This window comes from Mus musculus, chromosome 12 (genome assembly GCF_000001635.26).
Source record: "Mus musculus strain C57BL/6J chromosome 12, GRCm38.p6 C57BL/6J".
Taxonomy (NCBI): Eukaryota; Metazoa; Chordata; class Mammalia; order Rodentia; family Muridae; genus Mus; species Mus musculus.
Window position 1 is genome coordinate 79,908,588 of NC_000078.6, and position 27,839 is coordinate 79,936,426.

The 27,839-nt window shown below is 47.7% G+C and overlaps 2 long non-coding RNA genes across 4 annotated transcripts, besides 1 other annotated feature; one reads left to right on the top strand and one right to left on the bottom strand.

Annotated features, from left to right (window-relative positions):
- The first annotated feature begins 1,912 nt into the window (after positions 1-1,912).
- Gm51985 lies at positions 1,913-26,279 on the top strand. The gene is made up of 2 exons (XR_003950201.1): positions 1,913-3,612; positions 25,127-26,279. It is a non-coding gene; the product is annotated as a predicted gene, 51985 (long non-coding RNA).
- On the bottom strand, positions 8,432-27,677 carry 9430078K24Rik (RIKEN cDNA 9430078K24 gene). 3 transcript variants are annotated; one of them, NR_131074.1, is made up of 4 exons: positions 27,600-27,677; positions 22,650-22,764; positions 10,369-10,444; positions 8,432-9,336 (listed from the first exon to the last, which is right to left on the bottom strand). It is a non-coding gene; the product is annotated as an RIKEN cDNA 9430078K24 gene (long non-coding RNA). The 3 variants fall into 3 exon arrangements; NR_131073.1 differs by lacking the exons at positions 22,650-22,764; positions 27,600-27,677 and adding exons at positions 15,548-15,651; positions 16,805-16,907; NR_131075.1 differs by lacking the exons at positions 10,369-10,444; positions 22,650-22,764; positions 27,600-27,677 and adding exons at positions 15,548-15,651; positions 16,074-16,146.
- Positions 15,175-18,265: an enhancer, noted in NCBI's record as "VISTA enhancer mm1611". NCBI's record gives its function as "enhancer in: hindbrain (rhombencephalon)[3/7] | midbrain (mesencephalon)[3/7]" and the evidence as "EXISTENCE:transgenic organism evidence [ECO:0001131][PMID:17130149]".
- Positions 27,678-27,839: the final 162 nt, after the last annotated feature.

Below are 27,839 nucleotides of genomic sequence, written 5' to 3' on the forward strand. Positions count from 1 at the left end.
CATACCACTCACACACCAACACATATAAACACATGACAGAAATAAAAATGAAGAAATAAGCCAACTTGGGTAACGATAATGACAGTAATGACAATATGCTTTATCCCCTGTGTCCTCAGTGCAGTGGAGAACGGACCTGGGCCTCTTCCCTCTGGGGATGTTGATCATTCTTATCCACCTCTAGTACCATCTTGGGTACAAGCTGATGCTACCAATAGATAGTTTCTTTTTCAATATACATTTCTGATTAATATCCCCACTCAGCTCATCCTTTCTCCATATATTAATATGCTATTGTTTTTAGAGACTTTTCAGACTCGTAGTAAAATTGAGCATCAAATAGAGAGTTCCCAGGCTCCACTGTATCAACCTCGCCCACCAATGTGATGTGTTTTTTTCAATCCCTGAGCCTACATTGGCCCAGCCTTGTTGCTTGACACCCTCAGTTTACATGGACTTGAAGTTGTACAATCTATGAATTTGGAGAGCACATAGAATGTAAATTCACCTTTATGGTATCACACAGAGTAGCTTCGCTGCCCTAAAAAGTCTCTGTGCTCTGCATACTGTTTTTCATTTTCATTTGCATTGTTGGGCACAGTCATCATGGATAGCGTAAGCTCTACTTTTCTCAGCACGCTTCTCCTAATGGCTGTAGTCCATACATCTCTCCCTGTCTGTGGTTCCTGCCACATCAACGAGCAGGACATCTTTGAGACTTGCCATTGTTGTTTCTTTTGTGTTGGCTTTGATGCTTAGTTTCCACCCTTGTGCTTGGCCGGTGGTAGGCATTCCATAAGCAAGGCTGCTGTGTTCTTTCCTTCACGAGTCTCATTCGCATGATGTGATTTGCAATATGGTAGGCTTGGTCCTAGGTCTTTTGTACATTAAACTGGAAAACAACAACAACAACAACAACAGCAACAACAACAAACAAAAGCAATCCCGGTGATGGTGACCATTGCTGTTCTTCTGGCAATTGTTCAACAGTTGAGCACGAATGACATCATGATGAACAAAGTGGTTGACCCTGTACTCTCTTGAGACACACACAAAAAATAAGTAGTCAGGGTTAATCAGGGTGCTAAGGGGATGACTTAGTGGATAAAGTGCCTGCCACACAAACATGAGGATTTCAATTCATAGCCTCAGCCACCCACAGACAAGCCAACACGGCAGGCCAGGACAGAGCTAGAGATAGGTGGAACCCTAGAACACTCTACCCAGCCCCTAGTCCAGCCGGATCAGTGAGGTCTGAGGTTTGAAAGAGCCTGGTTCCAAAAACAAAACAAAATAAAATAATAAGCAAACAAACAAACCAAAACACCACACACACACACACACACACACACACACACAAACACACACACACACATACATACACACAAACACACACACACACACAAATCAGAGGATTATAGAGACAAATTGATATTGGGGTCCGCTTTTTCCATGTACTTACACACATACTGCACATACGATATACACACAAAAGAGTAAAAATTTAAAATTAAGTGAACAGATCATCGTAACACAGTGAGAAGTACTAAGACACAGGTATGTATGACAGATGCCACAGCTGATTCGGCTGGAGGAGATGGATGAGTGGGTGGAGAATATTCCAGAAGGTTTGGTGTTGGCAAAATGAAAGTATGAAGCAGATTTGTGAGTTTTGGAGTTGTGAGTGCTGCAGTTTGTTTTTTCGTGATAAAATAGGAGACTCAACAAAACTTGCCTGCTAGCCTCCGGTAAGCCTATGCCAGATCGCTGACACAATGAAATCGGGTGTGTACCTTCAAATACTGTTTCTAGAAGTAAAAAGAAAAGAATCCAGCACTATCTTCTTAACAGTCTCTTCCTCTTCAGAGAGCTGGACCAAGTGTAGTTCTCATATAGAAATTCTCCCTGTTGCTCTCTGCACAGCAGAGTGACCATTCCAGGAGTCGAGCTGGGTCTCTCTAGAGCCCTCTTTGGAGCTGGCACAGGCTCTCTTTGAAGCTTCAAGGGAGCTTACCTCATAACAGTAACAATTCTCATTCTTATTCTCCCCAATTTCTTTCTCTGTCTCCCTTTCCTCTTATTTTTCATCTTCTTCTGATAGTCTGGATACTAGAAGTATGGTTAATTGTGTGTGTGTGTGTGTGTGTGTGTGTGTGTGTGTGTGTGTGTGTGTGTGTGTTGTGTCTCGGGTGGGGGTAATGTGACCAAAATAGCTATTTCATCCCCCAATATGACTTCCTTTCTGTAGCCCAGCTGCCGGGTGTTGGTTGCCATGTTGGAGCTCGGATTCAGCTGGGTCTTTGCAACATACGGCCTCATCCCAGAGTGTACAAACAGTGTTTGTGTCTGATTGGCTAAGAGGGTGGAGGTCCAGTGTTGTGGTTCTGGGCACCTTTCATTTCCCGTCTCTGTTTCCCCTCTGCGTCATCAGCTGGAGTGTGTTTGAGACTTTGGGAGCTTGCCTTTGTTCACCTGGGAAAGTCCCTGCAGGGAGAGCTAAGGTCCCACAGAGGAAGGGGCTGGAGCCCTGACCTCTGTCACCCGAATTGTTTGGGCCACGAAGCCCCCATAGGGGTTAGGAGGGTGATCAATTGGCAACCTGAGGAGTAAAGGCCCCCCTCTCCCTTCTCCTCTCTGCTCATTGTGCTCTGAAGGGCAGCGAGGTCAGCAGCAGCAAACTGAAGGGCCAACTAGCTGTGCCTTGAAAGGGGCTCGTTTTGTGTTTCGGTAATGAGCGCTCTTTCTCCCCTTGGATGCACTCAGATTTCACAAGTTACAGGGAACCTGTCAACTGCTGTTTTCATTGTATGGGGCTCACAGGGAACTTGGATATAGGGCAAGCTTGTTTCAAAAAAAAAGCAGGGGAAGAAAAGTCCTGAATAGCAGCAATGTGCTGTCATATGCAGATCACAGCTCTAGTTGCCATGGGACACCTCTGCCAGCCGAGAGGGCAAGGTGCCGAACGTCCCTTATTGACGTGATTGCTTCCTTGGAGATGGGGCTGCCACCACTGAAAGGGCTTGTTTGCCACAGCCTCCACGGAGCCTGGCCTGCCAGCATCCTGAATCCTAGCAGCCTCTGCCTCCCACTGGCTGTTTCCTAGGAAGCCCCTCACCCAGTCAGAGGAAACGGGCCAAGCTCACCCTGGAATAGGGAGGAGGCAGGTAGAAAGGATCCTTGCATGTGGGGCTCTAGGCCTGTCGCTCACAGGTCTGCTGGGGACGGGTGGCTGGGAACCAGGGTTCTGGTGTTAAAGTCAAGTCTTTGTTTGTCTTGCCCTCTGAGAACACTTGGCAATAGCGTTCCTTTCCTGACAGGTTCATTTTGTAACCCATAGACATTGTTTTCTTACCCTTGTTTACCTAAAGTGGCCCAGAGCAATGGGACAGGCTGTGGCAATGAGAGAGGAGAGCCCACCCTAGTGGCTTTTAAGTCATCACACCCAGGTCCCCTATAGTTCTTTGTCCTGACTCTGTTTTCCACAGGTGGAAGCATCAAGTTTCCAGAGTGTCCAGCCTGGAGCAGAGCGTGGACACCTGGGACATAGGGAGGAGCTAGGGTTAGCAGAAGGCCCACAATGAAGACTCCAAAAGATCCTTTGACATATGGCAGGTGGGTCTCTCACTGCTGTGGGAAAGTATTCTTGTCACCTTGTATAAGACGGGCTAATGGCACCAAGCACTGGAAGGTTCTAGAAGTCATGAGTAACATAAAAAAGTAACAAGGTGGGGGACTATGGAAAATATGTCTCCAATAAGTGCATACTGCATTTAAAGAAATAGAGTATGGTCGGGTTGTCGTCAGAGAGTCTAAGTCTGGAGGCTGTGGGTGAGCTAGGATGTGGAGTCAGAGCTCTCAGCAGCCTGTGGTAACCCCATACCCTCATCAGAACCAGTCCCTGATTCTACTTCCTCCTTCACTGGAGGTTAGTAAGATAAATACTTAAGTCCACAATCTTTGCCTCAAGGAAGCTTCAAATCTAGTAGGAGAATGACATTCGCATATATGAAGCTGTAATTGAAGACTGTGGTCAATACCCTAAAAGGAGAGGCCCTGCAGGCCTGTGGAGTCCTTGGCTCAAAGTCTAGAGAGTCGCACATGCAATCACACTAGTTCATGTCTGCACTGGTTTCCCGATCCATTCTTGGTATTGCCCTTGGACAGCCAGCCCATCAACGAGCAGGCTTTGAAAGCCCAAGTCTCTCCATAGAGATAGGGATCCATCGACCTTTCCAAGAAGCGTCTGGGAAATTGTCAGAGGCCAGGGACAGGGACTATCAAGGAACAATGAATCTTCTAGTTGGCAGGGACACAGGAGGTGACCATGAGAGCTGAAGTTGGGCCATGGGGATGAGAACAATGAGTACCGTGGCACTGGGCCCTCCACACAGAACACAGATCTAGCTTGGGGTGTTCATTTTCTGTCACTTTTGAAACAAACTACCAAAAACTTAGTGGGTTTTGACGATGCCAATTACTTCTCTTACAGTTTGGAGCTCAGGAGTCCAAATTGGATCTCACTTAACTAAGAATCAGGATGCCAGGGTCTTATTTCCTTTTGGAGGTTCCAAAGAAGATTGCTTTCTTGCCTTTTCCAGCTTCTTGGAGTTTCTCACATTCTTTGACTCAGAGCCCCCTTTCTCTGTCTTCAGAGCCACCAGCGCTGTAGCCCTCTGATCATTTGTTCTTCAAGCACATCTCCCTCTGGCTGCAATTTCTTTTCTCTCTCCCTTTTCCATTTAAAAAACCCCTTTGGGGCTGGAGAGGTGGCTCAGCAGTTAAGAGCACTGGCTGCTCTTCAGAGGTCCTGAGTTCAATTCCCAGCAACCACGTGGTGGCTCACACCCATCTGTAATGGGATCTGATGCCCTCTTCTGGTGCCTGAAGACAGCAACAGTATACTCATATAAATGAAATAAATGAATCTTTAAAAAACAACAACCTTTTTGATTATATTAGGACCAATGTGGGGCACTATGCCTATTTCAGGATCAATTAATAAGAACCTTTAAATCTACCTGTAAGGGAACATACTCACAGCTTCTATGCAGAATAGATATCTTCAAGGGACTATTAGTCTCCTCTGTATATTTGGTTAGAAGACTGGTCAACTCTTGGTCCTTGGGTTAGCTGTTGTTTGGATGTGCTTTGAGACTCCACTTCACAGCTCCTCACCCAGAAGCCAGCTAATCAGGCATAACAAAAGGAGCAAAGTAAGAGTGAACATCCCCAGACATGAAGAATGGACCTCTGAGACAGACGCAGGAATGGATATGGTTTCATTGTCTATCAGAATTAGCATAAGAGCACAATCCTGGTGATTGACAAGTATGCCATTCTGGGAAGATTGCTGGCCCACATGCTTCATGGGCTCCCGGGGCCCTGCCATTTCATATTCCATACAAGAATTTCTCCTCAAGTCCTCGGTATCTCTGGCTTAGGAGCAGGGATGTCTGGCCAACTTTTGGAGATGCTATCTCTAATCCAAATACACTAGTGGGTGTTGCTAAGTATCGCTCAGTCCCTGGAACCTTCTCAGCCTGCAGTGGGTTTTAAGTTTCTCATCTGTGCAGTAGTCTATCCGTGTGTCATGAACCCTGTCCGATGAGTCCCAGACCTCATATCTCAAAGCTGGAAAATACCGGCAGCTGTCCTGCTTTCTGGGTTGTTGGAAGTCTAAACTGCTCATTAAGAAGCCTACCCCATCACATGCCTGAAGTAAGATGTTGGCGTTGGGCACTTGCCCCGAGTTGTCCTTGTTCTCTGATTCCTGAGTTCGACCTCTTGATCTTTGGTCTGCCTGGGTCCCAACTCCTTATTTCTTAGTTTCTTTGCCTGGGGTACTTCATTCCACCACTGCTCTCCCACAGACTGCTCTCCAAATGAGCTTCCACGGTCCCTCTTACCGCACCCTGGACCACCCATTCCTCCAGAACCTTCAGCTTTTCTGGACACCCCCACCCTCTATCCCTGCACTGTGTCTCCTGGCTTCTGTGAATGGACTTACAGCTTAAGACTTCAATGGTTTTGACTTTTGCTTTTGTTTCAAAACAGGGTCTTATACAGTCCAGGCTGGCCTTGAACCGATATATAGCTGAAGTTAACCTTGCAATTCTGATCTTTCTGCCTCTGCCCCCCTCCCTTCCCCCAAGCATTGGATTACAGGCCTGAGCCATCATTCTTACCACGATGACTTCAATCTTGATGCCCCTTATGGCATTGACGGCTCAGCTTCCAGTCGCCTCTGATGTAGCAACAACAGCAGGAACAACATAGCACTGTGATGGGCCAGGTTCTGTGCACACAATCACTCAGCCTATGTGGAGCTCTGTGGACTCACTTTAACGGTGAGGACACAGAAGCAAAGAGATTTGCATACTCCAGGTCATATATGGAGTATGAACTCAAACCCAGTGCCAACCTGGATTATGTCCTGTTCTGTTCTGTACTATTTAAATCTGTTCTTACCATCCAGGGTGACTGAGCATACCCCAGCACACCTCTTCTTGTTCCAAAGCTGTCCCCTCCCCAACAAGAATCATCTTACACACCGGAAGCCAGAGGCTACAGTGATCTTAAGCCCTGTGAGCCAGTCCTGCTCCTCCTCTGCCTTCACCTCCCGACACCCCTCTCCCTGCCTCTACTCAGGCACATGGTGGAACTCTTTACTGTTGTAAAGCAGGCTCCCAATTCAGTGTCCTTGTTCACTATTTTCCATCTGCCTGGATTGCCCTAGGCTCCTCACCTACCATACCCTTGGGGATGTGTTCACTGTCACTCAAAACACCCACCTTTGCTAATGTCCCTACCTAAATACTCTCTGCATTACTGTGATAGATAAGCATGATTGCTAGCTTAATGGGATTCAGAATCACCTACAAAACAAACCTCTAGGCCTGTCTGTGGGAGCATTTCCATAGAGATTGAACTGAGGTGGGAAAGACCACTGCCAGTTTAGCCATAGCCATTCCATAGACTGGGGTGTTCCATTGCATATGAAGGAGGAGGTTAGTAGAGGACCAATTTCACCTCTCTGCTTTTCCACCTGAATACAACATAGCCAGCTGTCTCATGCTGCTGCCAACATGCCTTCTCTGATGTGATGGCTTGAATAAGGTTCATATGGTTGAATGCTTAGTCATCAGAGAGTGACACTACTTGGGAAGGATTAGGAGGTGTGGTCATATTGGAGTAAGTGTGGCCTAGTTGGAGGAAGTGTGTCATTGGGGGTAGGCTTTGAGGTTTTAAAAGTCTAAGCCAGGCCCAGTGACTTTCTCTTCCTGCTGCCTATGGATCGGGATGTAGAACTCTCAGCTCCTTCTCCAGCACTGTCTGCCTGCATGCTGCCATGCACATTCCCCATCATAATATTAGTGGACTAACGCTCTGAAACTTTAAGTAAGTTGGTAACAATGCTGCTGGCTACACAGCCCTCTCAGTCCTCAAACCTTCTCCAGCCTCTACATGTCACTGTTCCTGCTTTCTGACCATACAGGGCACCCAGGGCTTCACTCCAGCCACTGAAAGACATTCGGAGCTCCATGGTGATCCTACTGGTCCTGCTCAGGAGCCAGGAGACAGAACTAATGGCAACAGTAGCAGGCCTGGGCATGAGTCCCTCGGTCATCACTACAACAAAGGGTAGACTGTTTCTGTGTGTGTGGTGGCAGCATTGCAGCACCTGCTCCAGGCCCAAGAGCAGCGGTTCTCAGCCTTCCTAATGCCGTGGCCTTTAATACAGTTCCTCATGTTGTGGCAACCCCAACCATAACATCATTTTTCTTTCTACTTTATAACTAATCTGGCTACTGTTATGAATCCTAGTGTAAATATCTGATATGCAACCCCCCCAAAAAAAGGATTATGACCCACAGGCTAAAAACCATGGTGGACCAAGACCTCCTGGGCCAGGGAAGCCCAGTGATTTAGCCAGGGTTTGTCTCAGGTGTGTGTTGGGGGGAGGTGGGGAGGGAGGGGAAAATGCTGGGAAAATGGGCCGAAGGTAAAGAGATACAGGGAGAAAGTGAAGATTGCTTAACCCAATCTACTCTGACATTCAAAAAACAAACTAACAAACAAACAAAGGAGGGGACACAATGTCTTTGGTTTTCTGGCCACGTTAATAAGTTCACTGATAACCTCAGCTTCCAAGAAAATTCTCTGGAATGACTATTTCTCTAAAAAAGGAGGCCAAGGATAGCAGTAGGTTAGCTGATACACTGTACCTCTCTCTGTTATGTGCCCAGCACTGAGCCAAGCTCTTTAGCGGCATCTTCCTATTTGGAGCTGCCCAAAGAACTGAGGCAGCAGTACTGGAGGACAGGTTTGTTTTGTTTTTTGTTTTTAACAAAAAAAACCCAAAACCTCCCAATTTAATAGAAAGATAAAACAAATGAGGTCTCTGCAAGAAACGGAATTCTTTTCCAAGTGTCAGTAGAGGAATAGTTTATAGATCATTGGGAGGTGTCAGGAATGCTGAGGCCCCACCCCCAACTCCCCCTGGGAACTGGTAATAGCAGGGAGATGCTGTCATCCTGGAGCCCAGAGGAGCCAAGGGAAGAAATAATGTGGCTGGTCTATATTGAGAGCTGAGACCCTACAGGATGTCACCTGGGAGAGCCACAGAATGGAGGGGCATAGCTCCTGTCAGGGACAAAACATGGCAGCAAAGGCAGCAATGGGGAAGAGATGCTCTCTCAACTTCTGATGTCCTGCCCTTGTCTCACACTGGCCAAGCCCAAAAGGAACCCAGGGAACAACAGAAGCTGGTGGCCAGGTTCCTAGCTGTCATCTCCAGGGAACACAGAAGCAGCCCAGCCAAGCAGGGGGAACGATCTGAAAGAGAAAGAAGGGCACCTGTCCTTGCCTACCACCCACATGCCCACATTTCAGCCAACCACAAGACTGAGGATGGAAAGTCAAGGCCAACATGAGAAGGCTGAGGACATGTGAGATAGAAGCCCTCATTCATAGGCAAGTCTCCTAGCATCCTCTTCTCCACGGCCCTTGGCGATGATGAGAACAATCTCTGCTCTCCCCGGCTGCTGCACTTGGGCAGTGGGCATGACTGGGCCCGAGAGAGAGAGGTCAGTGTTTCGCGGGAAGGATTCAGGCTTTGGTGCTTCAGGGTTTTGAGGGCAAGAGACTTCATAGCAATTAGAGCAGCCGCAGTCTTCCTCTCGATACTGCTGTGCTGACGATGAGGACTGGCTTAGCCCTTAATCTGGGCAGGGGCAAGACTGAGTTCAGCAAAGGGTCAGAAGTGAGCCCGGCTGGGTGTGCCTCTTCTCGTCCCAGAGCCTGTGTTCCCAGCTAAGCTTTCTGCTGCTGGGGCATCTGCAAGAGAAAACATTTCAACATCGAGAGAAACAGTTAATTGTCTTGTATTTAAAAAAAAAAAAAAACAACTGAGTAAAGAAGGAAGAAACAGAGAGATTCTTTTTGTGGTTTGCTGAGATTCCCTGGAAAGCAAGCTTAGAAGGCCAGGGTCTTGTCAGAGCCTGAGAGACCAATGCTCACTCCAGAACTTGTGTAAACAGAAATGCTTAGCAAGCTGACAAGAGTTATGGGAGGGAAGCAGGATTTTCATTTTGGTTCCAAGTATTTTCTAGCCTTGACCTTTAGCATAGAAGCAGAGCCTAGCTGATCTCTGTATTTACAATAACCCTCGAGGAGACACAATGGATGAGGAAAGAGAGGGGGGATACAGATCGGTCGCCATGTACCTGTGGCCTCCTCCACAGGGTAACAGCAACAAAGCTCCTAACCCCTCCTTGTCCTGTGATTTTTCTCTTTGATACCTATCATTTTGAAGATGAAGGCCCAGCCTTGAAAAGGTATAGTGACAACTTTGACCATTTTGGTTTCTTTAAAAGACACAGAAATATTATAAAAATGTGCGCTTTTGTTTTAATCCCAGGTGTTGGGATGTGGGGCTGCTTCGCACTGTTCGAAGCCACTCACTACGATTCGCCTCGTGCTCTCGCAGAGGTGTGGTTTTGCCAGCTGCAGATAGTTTCCGGGATTGTGTGACGCTTGGAATTCTGGGAGCTTCTCAGAGGGTCTATAAATGCTAGGACACCGAGAAACACAGGGAGGGTCATTTAGGGAGGTTGGTTGTGGTTCGTTAGTAGCCATGGTCAAAGAAGAAACAAAAGGAAAGTTAATTAGATTCAGGGACTTTCCTAACTCCTTTCTCCCCTCCAGTCTTCTTTCTCTCCTATCTAGGGATCAGGGTAAAATCTCCCCTCCAGTCTTCTTTCTCTCCTATCTAGGGATCAGGGTAAAAGCAGAGGAATAAAGACTGGAACAAAGGAGGGCCCACACTGCAGCAAAGGCCAGCTACAAAGGTGGCGAACAAAGACAAACCTTCTCTTTCCCCTGCAGTCTAGCGATGAAATGTGAAGTGAGTGTGATTTTCATTCCCCATTCTCCTGATTTTTACCTTAAAAGAAAAAAAAAAAAAAGAGGTCTAAAGAGATCACATAGCACTCAAGTCTGCGTGTTGCTTCTCTCAAAACACCTGACTTCTGTACCCAGCACTCATCTAGGGTGGCTCACAACTGCCTTTAAATCCAGCTCAAGAGAGTCCTGTGCCCCCTTCTGGTCTCCACGGCCATCTGCATGCTTATGTGTATGGTCCCTGACAGACACACATGCATAGGTAAATAAAAATGAAATCTTTTAAATTTTTAAACAAAGTAACATTGTGGTTAGTCATCGCCACGCTACCCTTGATCTTGGGCACAAACCACGGGACCTGCCTTCTGCACCACCCTCTCAGGCAGGCACAGTGAGTGAGCTGCCTTTGTGACTGGTGGCTTGGGGAGCTGAGGCCATGTCTTTCTGATTAGCTTCCTTAGCCTTCTACTGCACGGATCCTTTCTGCCCTCTCATGTCTCATATGCCTGTGCCCTTCTCTACAATAGTCCCCCACCTAAGCGGGTTCAGAGTCTTAGGATCCACTTCTCCAGACACCGCTTGATCACTTCCTCCCCTCTGGGTCCTAACTGCTCACCAACAAAGGATCATTTCCATTGCCACTTATGTCTTTCACTTATATCCTTCCTCAACCTTGCTTTTACCAATCAGATAGCCTCCTATATTGGCTGCTTCCCAATGTGGAACCTTAGATGCCTAAGGCAAGTTTTTATTCAGAACACTTGACCCCAAATGCAGGTGTCCCTTCACCCCAACCAACTTTCAAACTCTCTGGAGTACACCAACTAGAAGTCTTCTTCTTTTTGTTTAAAATTGATTCATTCATTCTCTCACAACTGGGTCTCACTAGGCAGCTTTGGCTGTCCTGGAACTCACTATGTAGACCAGACCGGCTGTGAACTCACAGAGACCTGCCTTCCTCCATCTCTCAAGTTCCAAGATTGAAAGCAAGCTCCACTATGCCTGGCTCCACCTGGAAATGGAGTGTCAAATCCTGACGCACACTGCTCAGAATTCCCAACAGATGCCACAGGTTTAAGGGCTCCAGACCACAGATTCTTCCCACCTCAGATGAGAATCTCGAGATGCCAGCAGCCCCCTAGCACTTCATTGTGTTACTCTATAGTCTCCCCGACCTTTATCACTCGGGGTTTATGGAGACATCATAGAAATAAGCACAATTGTTTAAATTACTTCCTATCAGTTAACTCAATTTTCAGTCCCTCCCTTGACCCTGGAGGGGAAGGGTTGAGCATAAATTCCCACCTTTTAACCACACTGTATTATTTTTCTTCTCATGGTAGCTAAACTGCCTCACCAGAACAAAAGAAGAAAGACTTATTTCTGCTCCTGGCTTCAGAGGGATTTCAGTCAGTCGTGACAATGAAGGAGTGGCAGCTCTGTCAGTGGGATTGCAGGATCAGAGATCAGCAGCTTCTTCTTATGGTACAGACCAGAAAGTAGACAGGGCACACAGAGAACCAAAAGCTTAAACTAACCTTCAAAGGCCTGACCCAGTGACCCACTTCTGCCATCCAGGTCCCATCCTCCAGCAGCCTCACAGCTTTCAAAATGGTGCCTTGCTTTCAAAACATGAGCCTGTTGGGGGCACTTCAACTCAAACCACAGGTCATCCTCTTGGACTTTCTGGCTATCAGCATCCATCATGACGCTCCCTACATCCCTACAGCCTGTCTATTATCATTAGTTTTAGAAGCTCTGTACCAGTAATCCTGGAAAACCTCAATTATGAACTTCTTACTGTGAAAGAGCACCAATATCTGCCCATCACTCTGATTCTCTCACTCAGGGAAGGAGAGCAGTTGTCAGTGCATCTTGGAGCCTGTTCTTAGATGTTTCTTTCTTAGAAAGTCTGTGCCTGAAAGGAGCCAGCCTGTGCTGGGGCCACCAAACTCACCCTGACCCCTGAGCATGGTCTTCAGTGCTGCTCATCAGTGGTGGGGGGAGGGGGGAGTGCAGCACCCCAGCTTCTGATCACCTCTCTAGCTTCACCCCTGCTGCCCATTAGCTTTATATGGTATCTGCCTTCTCACTTCTAAACTGAACCCATGGCCCTGACTGCTCCCCTAGATCAAATAACTCTCTTGGCCGCACCCTCTCAGATTTAGTAGCCTCCCCCATGGCCCCTTCCATCGTTCTGGAAGAGGAAAATACAGAAGTAGGTCTCAGGGTGGCTGGCTCCTGATGTCAGCGCTCCCGACTCTCCCTGTTGGTGAGGCTACCACCAACTTCCCTGTGACATATGGCTTTACTCGCCTCAGAAATTCAAGAGCCTGAAAACAAGTTATTTGTGAGCCTCCCACAAGTCTCCTGTCTAGCTGATTCTAAACGGCCAGACCCATTCCACCCCCGCTATCCCCCTGCCACCTCAAATAAAGAGGCCCTGTCGGCACAGGTTAAGGAAAGCCTTCTTCACTTCACAGGCAGTGAACTGAGACAGCTCAAGGAGGCCTCTATTCCTGCTGCTCACAACTCAGTGTAGGTCTGGATTAAAGGAGTACCCACTGCCCTGGCTTCTCCTTGACCATACACGGGAACACCAACCCAAGGTGTTTAACTTTGAGAGCAGGACCTATAGATGTCACAAAAATTAAAAAACAATCTCAGATAACAATGTAGTTTTCTAGTATAAATATCTTCCATTGTATATGTTTTAGTATGAGTATACTCGTGTGTGTGTGTGTGTGTGTGTGAGAGAGAGAGAGAGAGAGAGAGAGAGAGAGAGAGACCTATGATACCTAACACATCTGAAATCCAAATGCCACTAGGTATTCTGTTTTTTTATTCAACCTTATTTGTATGGCTTCTTATTTGTATGGTTGTCAAACGTGCCAGGAACTTGCAAGTCAGCCTGCACAGAGCAGGCTACCTCAATCTCCATTCCCCACTGTTTCTTACAATGGCAGCTGCCCCACTGTCAAAGCATTCTGGAAAAGAAAACGGAAGGGAATCAATATACAGAGAAATGCCTCTGGCGAGGGCCCAGCTCTCCTCTCCCTCCTCTCCCTCTCTCCCTCTCTCCCTCCTCTCTCTCTCTCTCTCTCTCTCTCTCTCTCTCTCTCTCTCTCTCTCTCTCTTTCTCTCTCCATCCCCCCCCCCGGTTTTGTTCCTTTGTTTTGTATCGCCTCCCTATCAGTCTCCCGGATATTCTGGAAAGTATTTCATTTACTTAGAAGTCTGAGAAGCCCCACTGCAATGTCCACCCCTTGCCTCTACCTACTCTAGAGTCCACTGCAGTTTGGCTTGTGTGTAGCAGCAGCAGAGGGGGAAGAACAGAACTAAACAGAGCAAGAGGCTTTGGGGCCTGAAAAGAAGTTTCAGGCCTGAGCTCAGAAGACAGAGCACATGGTCGACATCGGTTCAGACCTCAGGCTTTCCCAGGTTCCCTCAATCACTCAGAAAGCTCACCCTGCTCCTCTATAAGGCACGGCCTGTATCCTCATAGAGCAGCAGTCCTCAACCTGTGGGGGTCACAACCTGAGACCATTGGGAAACACAGATCTGTAACAGTAGCAAAATTACAGTTATGAAGTGGCAACAAAAATAATGTTATAGTTGGGGTCACCACAGCATGAGGGACTGCATTAAAGGGTCGCAGCATTAGAAAAGGTTTGAGAACCACTGCCAAGGAGGACACCAAACCAAAAGGGCATAAGTGGGAGAGTGCAGGGCTTTCAGATGGCCCACTGGGCCTGGCTCGGGGTCAGAGGATGGGTTTAAGGCGCAAGCAGATCTTGGGTTCACCAAGACCTTGAGTCCATTGGATTTGCTGCTCATTAAGTCTGTCTATTACACTTACAGACCTGCTAGGAGAGAGTGAAGCTCTTTGGAGACAAGTCACAACTCAATAGTGGTATAACCAGAAACAAGGTGTAAATGGTTTGGGGACTACAGACCCGCTCTGACATTTTGAAACGCAGAGTCCAACGGAGACCATATTCCACATGTCCAAATATTTAAAAGTTATTCATTAAGCTAGTAAAGTCTTTAGTCTCTTCTCCTGCCTTGACAGACATCTTCAGGATGTCCTGAAGGCCAAGTTTGAATTGAGAATTTGGAATCCCCAAGAAATCCAGTTAGTATGTGGTGGCCTAGAGATAGCTAATCATAGACTGGATTTAGGCCCTAATCCCACCTTGTGCTAGAAGTGGCCTTTAAAGTTTTAAATTATATTTGTATTCAGTGTGTGTGTGTGTGTGTGTGTGTGTGTGTGTGTGTGTGTGTGGTATATGTAGCATAATACACATCTAGAGGTCAGAAGACAACTTAAGGGAGTTGGTTCTTTCCTTCCATCACATGGGTCCTGGCCATCGAACTCAGGTCTTCAGTTTTGGCATCAGGCTCCCTCACCTGATAAGCCATCTTAGCAGCCTTAAAAAGGGTCTTAAGCACAAGCATGTAAACACTTAGGCTTTGAGTCCTAGCCCCTCACACTGCCCTTGGTCACCTCCAAAGCCCGAGAGTATGCACACCAATGCCACGACCTGCCTGCTTTAGCAGACCAGACTTCAATTAATTAGGGCCCTCCACTCAACTGAGTTAAGCTCAGACACTTGGCTAGGAAATTTCAGAATCTGAAAGCCAGGTCCGACAGTGTGCTCTTGGTGAATCTGTTCCTTCATCCCAAGAGTACTCTGGCTGTGACTGGAACATACGGACCACAGCGTGGGCCAATCTTATAAGCAGACCAAAGCCAAAGCCTGGTAGGCATGAGGTCAGCCAGTGGGAATTCAGGAGATGAGCTCAAGAATGGGTCTTCCTGGTGCTCTATGCCTCTTGCTGCCAGGACTGGGTGTCAGCCTACCACCTCGTGCTTCCACACAGGTCCCTAATGTGTCCTGTAAGTGTCACCATCCTAGGCTCCCAACACAGCGGATGTTTCCTTTCTCTCTCACTCCTTAACTCTAATTTCCACCCTCCTGTGCCACTTGGCTGACCTCCTTGGCAGAGAGGTAAGGAAAGGACAAGTCTCTGGAGGTTCAGGTCCCGTGTCCCCCCCCCCCCACCACCACCACCACCGAAACTCAAGTCTCCCTGAGGCCACATGAGCAAAAGGCCAACAGTCCTGCTCTCGCTGATCACTGACCTGGTTTCCTTTCACCTCTTCTGGCTGGGCTGTTGGTGAATGTCACTCCAAGCAGGGTCACTCATTGAAATCACCGCTGGGAACAGGTCTCTCCTCTCCTGCTCCTTGTGGCACAAGACAGGCTTCACTATAGTTCCCAGAGTCCTCCCTGCCCCTCACAAGCTGGCCTTCTTCATAGGTTCTCCTCTCCCCCAGTACTTGGGTCATAGTCCCCACTCAAGAGGCTGTTCTTATTTCTATCTAAATCCTTCAAAAATGAAAAATTTTTGAAGTTGTGTTTGAAGCCTCCCTGCAACGAGACACATCCCTATCCTGCCCAGCACATCTGTGAGTCCCTTCCCACACTTCATGTCTCACACTGTAGGTTAACGTCTCGTGCCTTCCATTTGACCCAAAGGATGACGTACATGTACTTTTGGTATAGCATTTGTAATCTCTCCTTCCTGAATAAAATTTACAGAAGGGACCTTAAGCCTGCCATAGTCCACACTTTCCAAAGATGGAGAGGTGAAGAGTCATAACTTACCCAGGCTAGAGGTTTGAATTTGGCAGAGCTGAGTATGACACTCAAATCATACTCAACTTCTCCACCCAATCTAGGACCTACCCACGACCCCCTGCTGCCTCTCTACATAGAGCTATACCATCCCTGGGGTTCTCGGCTGTCACAAAGGGCAAGCACAGGACATTCTCATCAACTGGGCAAATGGTGCTTTTCCATTTACCAGCAGGACAAAGCCTGCTGCAGCACCCCGCCTCTGACCCTCAGAGCGCTGTATGTTTCTCAACTTCTTTGCATTTTAATATCCACCAGGCAAAACAAGTAATGAACAGGGGTAGGGGGGAGGGGGGGCACTTGAATTTTCTCAGACCAGCTTTAGTTCCCTGCTGGCTGCATGTGAGTACCTCCCTTTTCTTCAAAGTGAATAAGCCCCATGCCCGCTCCCCATGGCAGGGAGGCCAGCTCCTTCTGCAGGCAGCCCTTTCCATTTTCAGAGATGCCCTGCGACGTTACTCTCCCTCAGAAGCTGCCGCAAAGCCCCAGGCAGAAGCTGGTAGGGACAGAGGAAGCAAGCAACCAAGGCACTTTGGGAATCCATGGGACTAAACAAGACAACCTGGGAGTTGAAAAGCAGGGAGGAGCAGAGCAGTGAGACACCCCCACCCCCCTACCCCTCGCGCGCTTCTCCCTCCCCTACTTGAAGCAAATGCTCTGATTCAATGTCAGTCTAACAGGGCAGAGCAAACATTCCTCACCACCACCACCACCATTGTCTTGCTCAGGCAAGGAAGAAAAACAGAATAATGAGCCGCGTTTGGGCGGTGTCACCCAAGCAGCCAGGAAGACGTGGGCAGACGCCTGGTCAGGCCAGACTTTCTCTGTTTCTGGTAGAGATTTTATAAATATTCGGGGAGTTTGATCTGAGGTTGTTGGTGGGGAGGCGAGAAGAGCTGCCTGCGGGAGGGGGAGATAACTCAGTCCCTGGGGGTTCTTGGCCCTCTCTGAGGCCTGCTTTTCATTAGTGTTACCAAGACAACCGCTCATCTGCTGCAGAGCTCATCACAGCCTGCAAAGCACCCTCAGCATGGTCTGCTTCCTGCTTTGCTAGTGAAGCTCCATAGCAAATCCACCTTCTTCCAGGACACTGCCCTTCACCCCATGGTCCTCCAGCCTGGGAAAGAAAAGATCACTAAAAAGGGACAGGAAAGTGCTATGGTGACTTTCTAAGGCTCGAATGGACAGGCAGAGCTGTGATGGTCCTGTTACCAGGACGGTAATTTGCTGAGCATTGTTCTAAACTAGAGTCAGGATCCTTGAGTAGGTAACAAAACTCTAGGGCAAGATCCTGGGTCCAGTGTCTTTTTCTGTGCATCTCAATCTTTGTGCCCCTCCCCCCCATACAGCCACCTTTCCCCTCCATACACACTTTGATTTGATTTTCTTGCTAAGCAAACACATACAATGTTCCCAAGCCTTCCTGGTCATTGTATGGGTAAGTCCCAGACGCTCATGCAAGTGTGAATACACATGGATTGAACCTAGATGTCCAGTGGGTTGCAGAAGGACTGTCAGAGGAAAGGGAGGAAGGACACTGGGTGGGAAGGGACTCGTGTGGGCAAAGCAGTATTTTAATAAGCAAGCCAACTCCAAGAGACCCGAGGTCAGGCAGGGAATGGATACCCATCACTACAATCCCTGCAGACTGCTAGTTACTGGATAAAAAGTCAGCTCCCTCTAGCTGTGAGCTCCACAGAGCCAGCAGCCAGGGAGTCCCACTCTTGGGCTGCATGCCAGTATCCAGCAGGATGCCTATACCCGGATGGCCTCTTAACATGGGTTGTCAGAGAAACCCTTCTGTAGAAGCAAAAGAGGACAAGAGAGCCATAAAGATCCTTCTGGGACTGGGGCATTTGGAGGAGGGGGGTCATCTTCCTAGCCTAGTTTTATGCTTTGAAGAAAATCCGGACCCCAGGCCTCTCCTAGACCCTCCTTATTGTGGAATGCAGCTCACTCCAGCCCTCTTGAAAGAATTGGACTCTGAAATCCAGAGCTAGCCCTGATGAAATGAAGACTCTGGACTAGAACTAAAAGGCCAGAAGATTCATATTCTCTCTCTCTCTCTCTCTCTCTCTCTCTCTCTCTCTCTCTCCAGTTCTCTTAAATGGAGTAGAACCAGGAACTCTAGCCACTCTAGTTATCAGGGCTCACACAAAGCATCTCCTTGCCTTAAAATAAATAAATAAATATTTCATATATTTTAATATATAATTGATTTTAAACACACACATATATGATTCTGAGCGCGCACGCGTGTGTGTGTGTGTGTGTGTGTGTGTGTGTGTGTGTGTGTGTGTGTGCTCGAGCACATAGACAGACACAGACAGACAGACAGACAGACAGACACACACACACACACACACACACACACGTATATAAAACAGGATCTTATAGTCCAGGGCACCTCAAACTCTCAGAAAGGCTCCTGCTTTAGCTTTCCAAATGCTGAGCTCATAGGTTTGAGCACTCATACCTATGCAGACAGGCCTCACACTGCCTTGTTTCTTGCTTCCACTGAGATTGAAGCAGCAGACTCTTAATTTGTTTGCTGGTCAGGGGTGGGGCGATTCTCTCCATCTTGTGAGAGAGACCATCTGAAAGAGATTTCATCACATCCATCTCCTGAGATAACAAAATCATATCAAAGTCTTATCCGAGCCCCCAGGGTGCAGCTGTCTCCTGTCATGGCCTTCTGATCCTCACTGAAGAGGTCCCTGCTGGCATCTGTGACTCAGTCCCAGTGTTGGGGTTTAACAGGCAGCCAAGTGAGACCATGTGGGACCAACTGCATGCTGTGGGCTCCTTGGTCCATCCTAGATCCTGGTGGGAAAGCTTTACTCCAGAGAAAGAGTGACACCAACCCAAATGGCTGTCAGAGTGGAGTGTTAAAGAAGATGGTAGGGTCCTGGAGTCTGCCTCCTGCTTGTTCCATGAAGAACCACAGACCCCACTGGATCAGGGAGTGAGCTTGCAGGGGCCCACTAGGTACCATAACACACATCACAGTCTGTGATACAGTGGTACTCAGAAAAGAGCCTTACAGATTTTGGTTCCAGTTTTGCACTTGGCAATATGTGGCAGAAGGAGAAGTGAGCCCTCTGCCTGCAGCTCCCTCTCTTTAGGGTAGGTGTGATACTACCTACCCCGTGGGGTTGATGGAGGCAGGGGACCCACACCGGCAGGCCCCAACCTCATGAATGATAGCATCCCAGAATTGTTCAAGGACCATTAATAGTAGTAGCCTTTCCTACCCTGATGTTGGGGTTTCAGCTTTTCCTCTAGCTGTCACATTTGTGTGCTGTCTGTGAGTATTATTAGCCCCCTAGTCATGAACCCTGTTTCCAACTGTACCCATGTATACTTTCATCTCAATGTGAAATATGGGTCCCAGGGAGCTGTCTAATGTAGACAACATAGCTATGTCGATGAAAGTTCCAGGCCTGGCCAGCCTGAAGGGGAAGCTCCTAGAAGAGAAATCAAATCTAGCCTTCCCAATGGAGTCTTCCAGAACCTTCCCCACTTCCCACAAGCAAGTAAAGTGGGGTCTGGTTTTCATCTCGTTCACTACCTGTGTTTCCTTGAGAGACAGCAGGATGTTGTTGCCATGACAGTGGTGTGTATGTGGAGCTGGGGGGAGGGTGGGGGGGCTTGGTAGTTTCCCTGAGGAGGTGGCATGCTCTGTGGCTGTGGTTCCATCTGTACACCTAGGCAGATGATATGGAGCATAGAGATAGATGAATGAGCCACAGGGGATGGGAGGTGGGGGGGACGGACTCTCGAGGTTTGCATGAATGCTGGGCTGATTGAGCACAGCTGTTCCCTCGGCAGTGCTTGGCTGCTGCTGCTTTTCACATTCATTTCATGGGAGGACAGAGAGGCAGCTCCTTGGATGGTTCTTGGAGTGTATGACTGGGAGACCTGGGAGTCCCTTAACAGTGTCTGGCCTCAGTTTTCTTCTGGAATGTAGTATTCATACAAGAACCTTCCTGAAGACCGATACATATATATATATATAATTTCCCCCCAACAGCAATGGCACATTTGCCAGAGGGTTAAATGAGGTGCTACTTAGCAGGAATGTGGCACAGAGAGTATTATCTGGTTGAGAGATGGGACCTGCCATTTTGGTAACTGTCAAAATGGGCAAGCCTGAGATAGTTGGCTCAAGCTGAAGGCACAAATAAGAGAAGGTGCTACAATTTGCAAAAATTAAACAGAGCCCCCAGCTCCTGAGATCAGCAGCTCCTCCCTTCCCCCTCCTTCAGCTGCAGAAGTTTAGACATGTGGTTCCCCAGGCTGCCCCAGTAAGCTAAAGCTTTAAATAAATACACACTCCAAACTGCCGTGCCATCTCTGCCCCCTGGCTGCCCCAGGCTCCTCCCTCTTCTTTCCTCTCTTGCCAGGAGCCAGGCCAGGTGGAGCTCTGGAGAAGGTATCCCTTCTGCTTGCACGTATGCTGTCCCAGGGGCCTGCGCAGGACACAAGGGGCATCCTGATCCAGTGCAGACTCTCCTCTTCCTGGGTTTGTTAGGAGCCTGACCGGCCCTGAGTCTTATGACTTCAACAGATGTTTCTGCTTAAGGAGTCCTGGCATCTTTACGGCCTGTTTTTTCCATTCTTGCCTCTCTTCCTCTGTCCCAGCGGCTCTGAACACAATTTAGACTTCATTTTCTTTCTAATGGTTACAGGGATAGAAAAGGCTAGGTTTGGGTTTAGGTTTTTTGCTGCTGTTGTTGTTGTTTCTTCTTCTTTTTCTTAACTTTTTTTTCTTAGCTCTTCTACACACACACACACACACACACACACACAGACAGACACACACACAGAGAGAGAGAGACTTCCATAGGTCTATGTTCCCAGTGTATGTTACTATCGAAGCAACATTGTTACATTGTGTTTCAAAGTCTCCTTTCCCATCTACCCATGCCTCGTATTCTTTGCTGTCCATCCCACCTAGATTACCGCAGGACTGATTGGAGTGTCCACTCTGATGTTGGTTCTGAAGGTTTGTAACCATCCCGGCCTAATGCCTGTCTTCCAATAAAGCATAAGGAGCCTCGCTACTGTCTATCAGAGTCTGGGGAGGCTTCTGCAGGTCAACAAGACTGACAGTTCCCCCCAAACTCTGTCTAGCTAGCCTACCTCTCTGGGCTCAAGGGGGGTGGGGGTGGGGGGCGGAGTTGACAGTTGTTACAAATGGAACCAGTTTTCCATGGGCAGGTTGCAGGCTTGCAACCAGCCCAACCACTCTTCAGATCACACCTGTAATTCCCTCTCACCTGCTGGCATGACTGGATGTTCCCAGTCACTTCCCCTGCAGGGCTTAGAGTGACCTATCCCAGGACCTCGGCTCATGATTTGTGTACGCCCCGGGCTGAGAGCTGTTCATTACCTGCCGAGACTGACAAGCAGACCAGAATTTCTCGTCTGGGCTCCCACAAGAGTCTAAGCAGTTCTTCCTGGAGTCCTAAATGTTGACTCACCTGGGTACTTAGCTGGGGTTAGACCTGTGTTTTACTGTATCCTTTGTTTAAGACTCACATTCTAGAATACTATAGTGTGGAGCTAGCTGCCCCAGGCTGTCCACTCCACCTTGAAGCTGACTATGAGGGCAGAAGTGGGACAAAAATCTTTTGGATATCCATCTTCAATGCCTTTTCCACAGAGAGCCTTCCCTGATGGCTAGGCCAAGCCCTGTGAAGTGTTCATTAGGTGACAACCCCCACCCGAAGAGGCTACCCTCCTGTCTCGCTCTTTCCCATGATACCACCACACTCATTTTTCTCGTGGCCTTCTCCCCCCTCCCCTTCCTATTTAAACACAGCACAACTCTGATTCTCGCTTGCCCAGGCTTTGGAGACAGAACTGTATCATCTTCTCCTTTTGAGTCTGTTTGGTGAAGGCAGACACTGCAAAATGGGTCAGATTCCCAATAGCATGATGTCGCACATAGGGATAGTGGGAAATGGATATTGGAATAAGATTCCGAAGGAATTCTGGGAAGCATGCTGTACAGCAGCCATGCCTAGAGCCTCCATCAGCCTGGCTTTTGACTTTACTTCATACTTGTCTACCATTGAAGAGGAACAAAAGCAGCCTCTTAGCTCTTTCGTCAGCAAATAAATCCCTTCAGAATTCCCCCACCCACAACATGGACACTTCCTAGAAACCTCTATTGACATCCTAATCCTAGAGCCCATGGATGGTCAAACTCATGTCTGCCCTAGAACCCCTCAGGATCTAACCTCTTCCCTGGGCATATGCCAGTACCCAGCCTTGGCAAGTGGAACAGTGTCGTGGTGGCTCCGCACACCAGCTGTATCAGGCATTGTTCATCCTGTTGCCGAGGTATCCTGCTGCTGGATGGGGCTCTGGTTCTACTGAGCAAGCGTTTAGAGACCCAAAGCCACACCAGGACTTGCAAACCTGTGCATACGTCTAATGGGACAGAGGGGGAATTCACATCTGGGTGTAAATAGCTGGCAACCAGGCCTAGGCTCTCTTTTCTTCATCACCAGAGGCCTAGTGGGAGGTCCTACGTACCTGGGCGGGTTGAAGGTGGAAATCTCTGGTCTGGCTTGATCATAACATCACTGTCATCCAATTATGGGCAAAAAAAAGATGGACTTCAGGACAGCCAGGGCTACACAGAGAAACCCTGTCTCGAAAAACCAAAAAAAAAAAAAAAAAAAAAAAAAAAAAGGACTTCCTCAGTCTCTGAACAGTTCCTTCTTGTCACTCAAGACAGGAATATTGATCCATTCCCAGCTTTTCTATAAACTTCCCCAATCCCAGCCTCAGGCTTGGAAGAGGAGATGGGGGGTAGTGGGTGGGGCTGTGGAAGGCAGCCATATTTCTGGCGCAGTAAATCTTTCCCTGGAGACAAGACAGCTGAGTTCATCAGCCAGCTCTGGGTCTGCTCAGAATGATCCCTCCCCGACCCCCAGAAGACCCTCAGCAGCTTGGGAAAGCACTGGCTCACTCCGGCGGGCGCTGGGTTTGTGTATATGGGACTGTCAGGCTGTGCAGGGGTGTCTGATGACATAGTAGAGCAGCTGAGAAGAGCAGACCTTTTGGAGTGGAGACAAAAATGTTAGCCTCAAGGGAAACTTGTGACCCCCCTCCTCCAGGCTTCCACCCCCCACAGGCTTTGGAAAGCCCACTCCAGGACTTCTCATGAGCAGCTGAGCCCATAGCCTCCTCTCTCAGAACGCCATTAAACTCTGAGTGATCGAGGGAAGAGGATAAGGATGTGTGTGTGTGTGTGTGTGTGTGTGTGTGTGTGTGTGTGTTTGTGTGTGCACAAATGTGCCACCATGTCTCTCTCGCCCACCCCTCTTTGCATTCTGCCATTGTTCACACCCCATGCCAGTCTCCTCATCTCATTCTCCTCGTTAAGCCTTCACCTTCATCTTCCCCTTCATTGCTTCTACAACTTTCTGTACCTCAGCAGAGGACAAATGGGGTCTGGACTTTGCCTTGCAGAGCAGAATTTCTTCCTTAGTAGTTTCATCCAACATCTTGGATGAGAATGGAGTTGGGAAGGAGTGGGTAGAAGCAGGAGCTGATTTCTAGGCCTCCCCACACAGATTCCGTGTCTTGGGCTGCTATCCTTGCCCCTCCATTAGAGAGCACACTTTTCTGGCTTAGGCTGAGCCAAGCCCCTAAAATACAGACACAGGAGGTGTCCCGAGGCTCATCCCACGTGCAGCTAGATTTCTTCTGGGTGAGCTTCCTTGGAGACCAACAGCCTGGATTTTGCCCCCAATTCTCTGATGTGAGTTCACCCAGTTCTGGAAGCCTGTGATTCCCCTTCTCTACTTGGGTGAGACATGACTTCTAAGTATGCTTGGAGCCCTGGATGTTTTATTCCAGCATCCTTCTTTTTTTTTTTTTTTAAGATTTTGTTTATTTATTTATTTATTTTATGTATGTGAGTATACTGTCTTCAGACACACCAGAAGAGGGCATCAGATTTCCACTACAGATGGTTGTGAGCCATCATGTGGTTGCTGGGAATTGAACTCAGGACCTCTGGAAGAGCAGTCAGTGCTCTTAACCACTGAGCCATCTCTCCAGCCCCTTCCAGCATCCTTCTGATTCTCTACTCTTATAGAGTGGAAGAAAAAGTGAAAATCTTAAACATGAAAAAACGCTTCACTCTGCAAATCCCCCTTCCAGTTACTTCTATAAGTGGACTTCACATTGGCATTCAGCCTCTATTGCTACACGATTGCTTGTGTTTCCTGCAGGAGAGAGAGCCAGGTTTGAGGAGATCAGTCAAGGGGACAGACCAGTCTTGTCTGAACTAACACATCTATGAATAGAGTTGTGCTGAATTGAGTAGTCCACTGTCTTTTTACATCGGTGGGTGTTTCTGTGGGTTTATAAGCACATTCTGGCTGCTTCTAGCTTGAATAGATTAAATTTGTCCTTCTGTTCTGCGAAAGAGCTGCAAAGTGTCTCTGGCCTCCAAGGAGACCGACGGCTTTTGAGGAAGGACTAAATGACTTATGACTAGAGCAATAAAGCAACCTGAGTCAGTGTCCTCGACGTCTATGTCATGCAATTTATAGTGGCAAAGAAAAAGGTACACAAACTCAAACTGGGCACAAGTATATGGTGTTAGATAAATTAAACATCTGTGCGGAAGAATACTAGATAGTCATTAAAATTATATCAGAAGAAAACCTAAGCTGGTGGGAAAATATTCACACAACATATCATTAAAGGGGGAGTGAATTGTGAAGCCCCATGCACAGAACAGAATGGTTTTTAAGAAAGCATCATGTACTTTAAAAAAAACTCCAAAAATCTATCTACAATGGTCATAGTACTGTCTCTGGGTGATAAACCTATGTCTTATGTTTATTATTATTTTTTAGAGGTATTAGCTCTATTTTCCAGTTTTCTCCCATGGACATGTAGTTTCCAAAATTAGTGGGGGAAATCATTAAAGAAAGATGTGAGCAGATGTGTCTCCTGCTTATTAATCCCATATCTTTCCTTGAATTCTCCAGCCCTTCCCACTATGCGCATGGCGCCAGCATCTTCGGCATCACAAAGGTGGACGTTCTGCTATAGTAAGAGCTTTGGAAGGTTTTGCAAATTTGACCTAACAGTGAGAATTCATCAGCTGCGAGCCACGTCTTCTCCCAGCCAGTAATGAGCATCTCCAAGGAATCTTAAGTATATTTCCAGGGGTTTGAAGAGGACAACTGCAAACCCTGACAGCTCCTCGGTGGGCTGTCAATCCTGAGTGTGATTCATCCCTTCTCCGAGGTCTTTTCCAGAATCCCTGAGACCTTTGAAAAATCAGCCGTGGCTGTGAGAAAGAAAGGAGCTCGGGAAAACAATGGTCCTTCTCTTGCAGAGGAAGATGAAGGGAACTCCAGAGAACAAACCAGGGTGGGGGACAATTTGTCTTTGTCCGTCCAGTTCATAGGACAGGGTTAGCCACAGAGCGGAGCCGAGTAAGCATATGGAATAATGAATGAGTTCATGGAAGGGTACAGCCAGGCCACTGTGGAAGCCAGTGCCCCGTAGATAGACCCTGTGCATACCATTTCTGTCACAGTTTAGAGAGCGGTCTAGCTTTCAGCTGCCCGTCACCATCACCTCCTTCCCAAACAGAATCAACATCTTGTCTCTTCTCACCACGGGGAAATGGCACTGAGATGACCCAGCTGTCTTGAAATCCTTAATCCCATTGGTGGCAGATCACCACACACACTAGAAAGTGAAGAGAATACAACTTTCCTCCTGGGGTAGCCAGTCACCTCTTCTGCTCCAGGGGGTGCCACATTACCTAATTCTGGATCATGATCAGATGATGGCTTCTCTTGGTCAGCCTGTCCTTGGAAAATCTACTCCCTGGTTGTATCGGAAAATTCCTCTTGTGTCTGTCACTGCACACATCAGAAGACCAAGGTTTCCATTTTCTCAGAAGAAATCAACCAGCTACTGTCCCTGAGAGCAAGTCTGCTCCTGGAATTTTTTTTTCTTAACCTCTTAGAACCAATCCAGAAAAGGCAGGCCAAGAGGGAGGCTGGTGTTCCCCAGCACCAACTGGCTAGGCTGAGTCTCTGTAAGGAGCCTAAGGTCTGGACCCAGAGATGCTGGCTTCTTTCATGTTGCTTGGGTTCACTAAAGCAAAGAAATCGGCTTGAAAAAGAGAATGTTTCCTGCCTTGGATTCCCATTATTCTCTTGGTCAGATTTCAAACGATGGAGTGGGAGTTGCTTCTTAGAAAAAAAAAATCTCTTTCTATACAGGGCTGAGATCAGTGGGAAGTCTTAGGCCTAAGCCTATTAAGTTGATGGTGATGAAGGTGACATTTCTGTTGTTATTTGTCAGACAGAACAGAATACACCATCAACCATCCCTTGGTCACATTATAGGTCTATGAAACAAACATTGGGAAAGATTGACTGTTTGACAGTACTAGCTGGGGACAATGGTACATGCCTTTATTCTCAGCATTCAGGAAACAGAGGCAGGTAATATCCATAAGTTTGAGGCCAGCTTAGTCTACATAGCCAGTTCCAGAACAGCCAGGCTACATAGTGAGGCCCCATCTCAAACAAACAAACAAAAGTACTTTAGCATAGTTCCCTCTAAGGAGCTCACAGCCCAGGAGGAGGGCTGTTGGAGAATGGAGCTTAAGTCACAATGTAAAGAATGAGCCATAGCCACACAGAGGACCATCAATCTACCCAAGGATTCTGGAGATGGCACATAGAAAGAAGACCTAGAAGTTGGGGCTAATTGAACCAGCATTTTCAAGCACCTGAATTGGCTTTTCATGATGGGAGTGATGAGTGTGTTGCCCAAGGTCCTTGCACTCTGGGGAGTTAAGGATGACAAGCTCTTAGGGAATGGGAATCCTTTCACTGGGAACCACGGCTACACCCTTGGGCAGTGTGTCTGATGGACTAGTGGCCTCAGGCATGTCTTAATGTTGCATGTAGTCGGACATCTTAGAACAGAGTTCCAAAGCTGGTAGCATGTTCTTCTAGACTCTTCTCTTTTTACAAAAGAGAAGGCCCAGGTCTGCTTAAACAAGATCAGATGAAAGTCTAAAACAAGTCACAGTGCCAAGCTCCACATGTTCTGGAAGGTTCTCCTAGACTGTGTCTCTAAAAGATCGGGGTGGAGAAGAGTCCCGTAGGCCCAAGGCAGTGTCAGGTTCCCCCTTTCAGTCAACAGGAATAGAAGAGCCTTTAAGCAAAACCATATTTTTTTACATGTAAGCAAAACTTCTTAGAGAAATACTTAAGACAGCATTTTGTTGATGAGCCCAATGCCTTGGACCCTTCCTCGCTCCTTCCACCTGTCCTAAACACCCAACTTTCCATTCCCTGAGCAGCTCCACTCTCAATTGCTACATCCCCTAGGAAAAACTTCTATGCCCTCCCCATGGAAACAGTCACCCCCTTCCCTTCACACAAACCCATCTTACCTCAGGAAAAGATTCCGCATTTCCCTGCTTACCTGTGTGCCTTTCTGAGGCCAGGAAGTGGGGTTTTCTCCTCTGACACCCACCCTACTCCTAAGGGCCCATAAAGCTTTTAGTGAATGGACTCAGACTGCTATAAACAGCATCTTAATTTGCCCTAGCGTCTTCTAGCAGAGCAGGGTCAATCGCAAAGTCTCTCTTGATAAAATCAGAGAATGTCCTCATCCCCTAGTTTCACATATAAAGACTCTAAAGTGTGAATAAGGGAGGCTAGT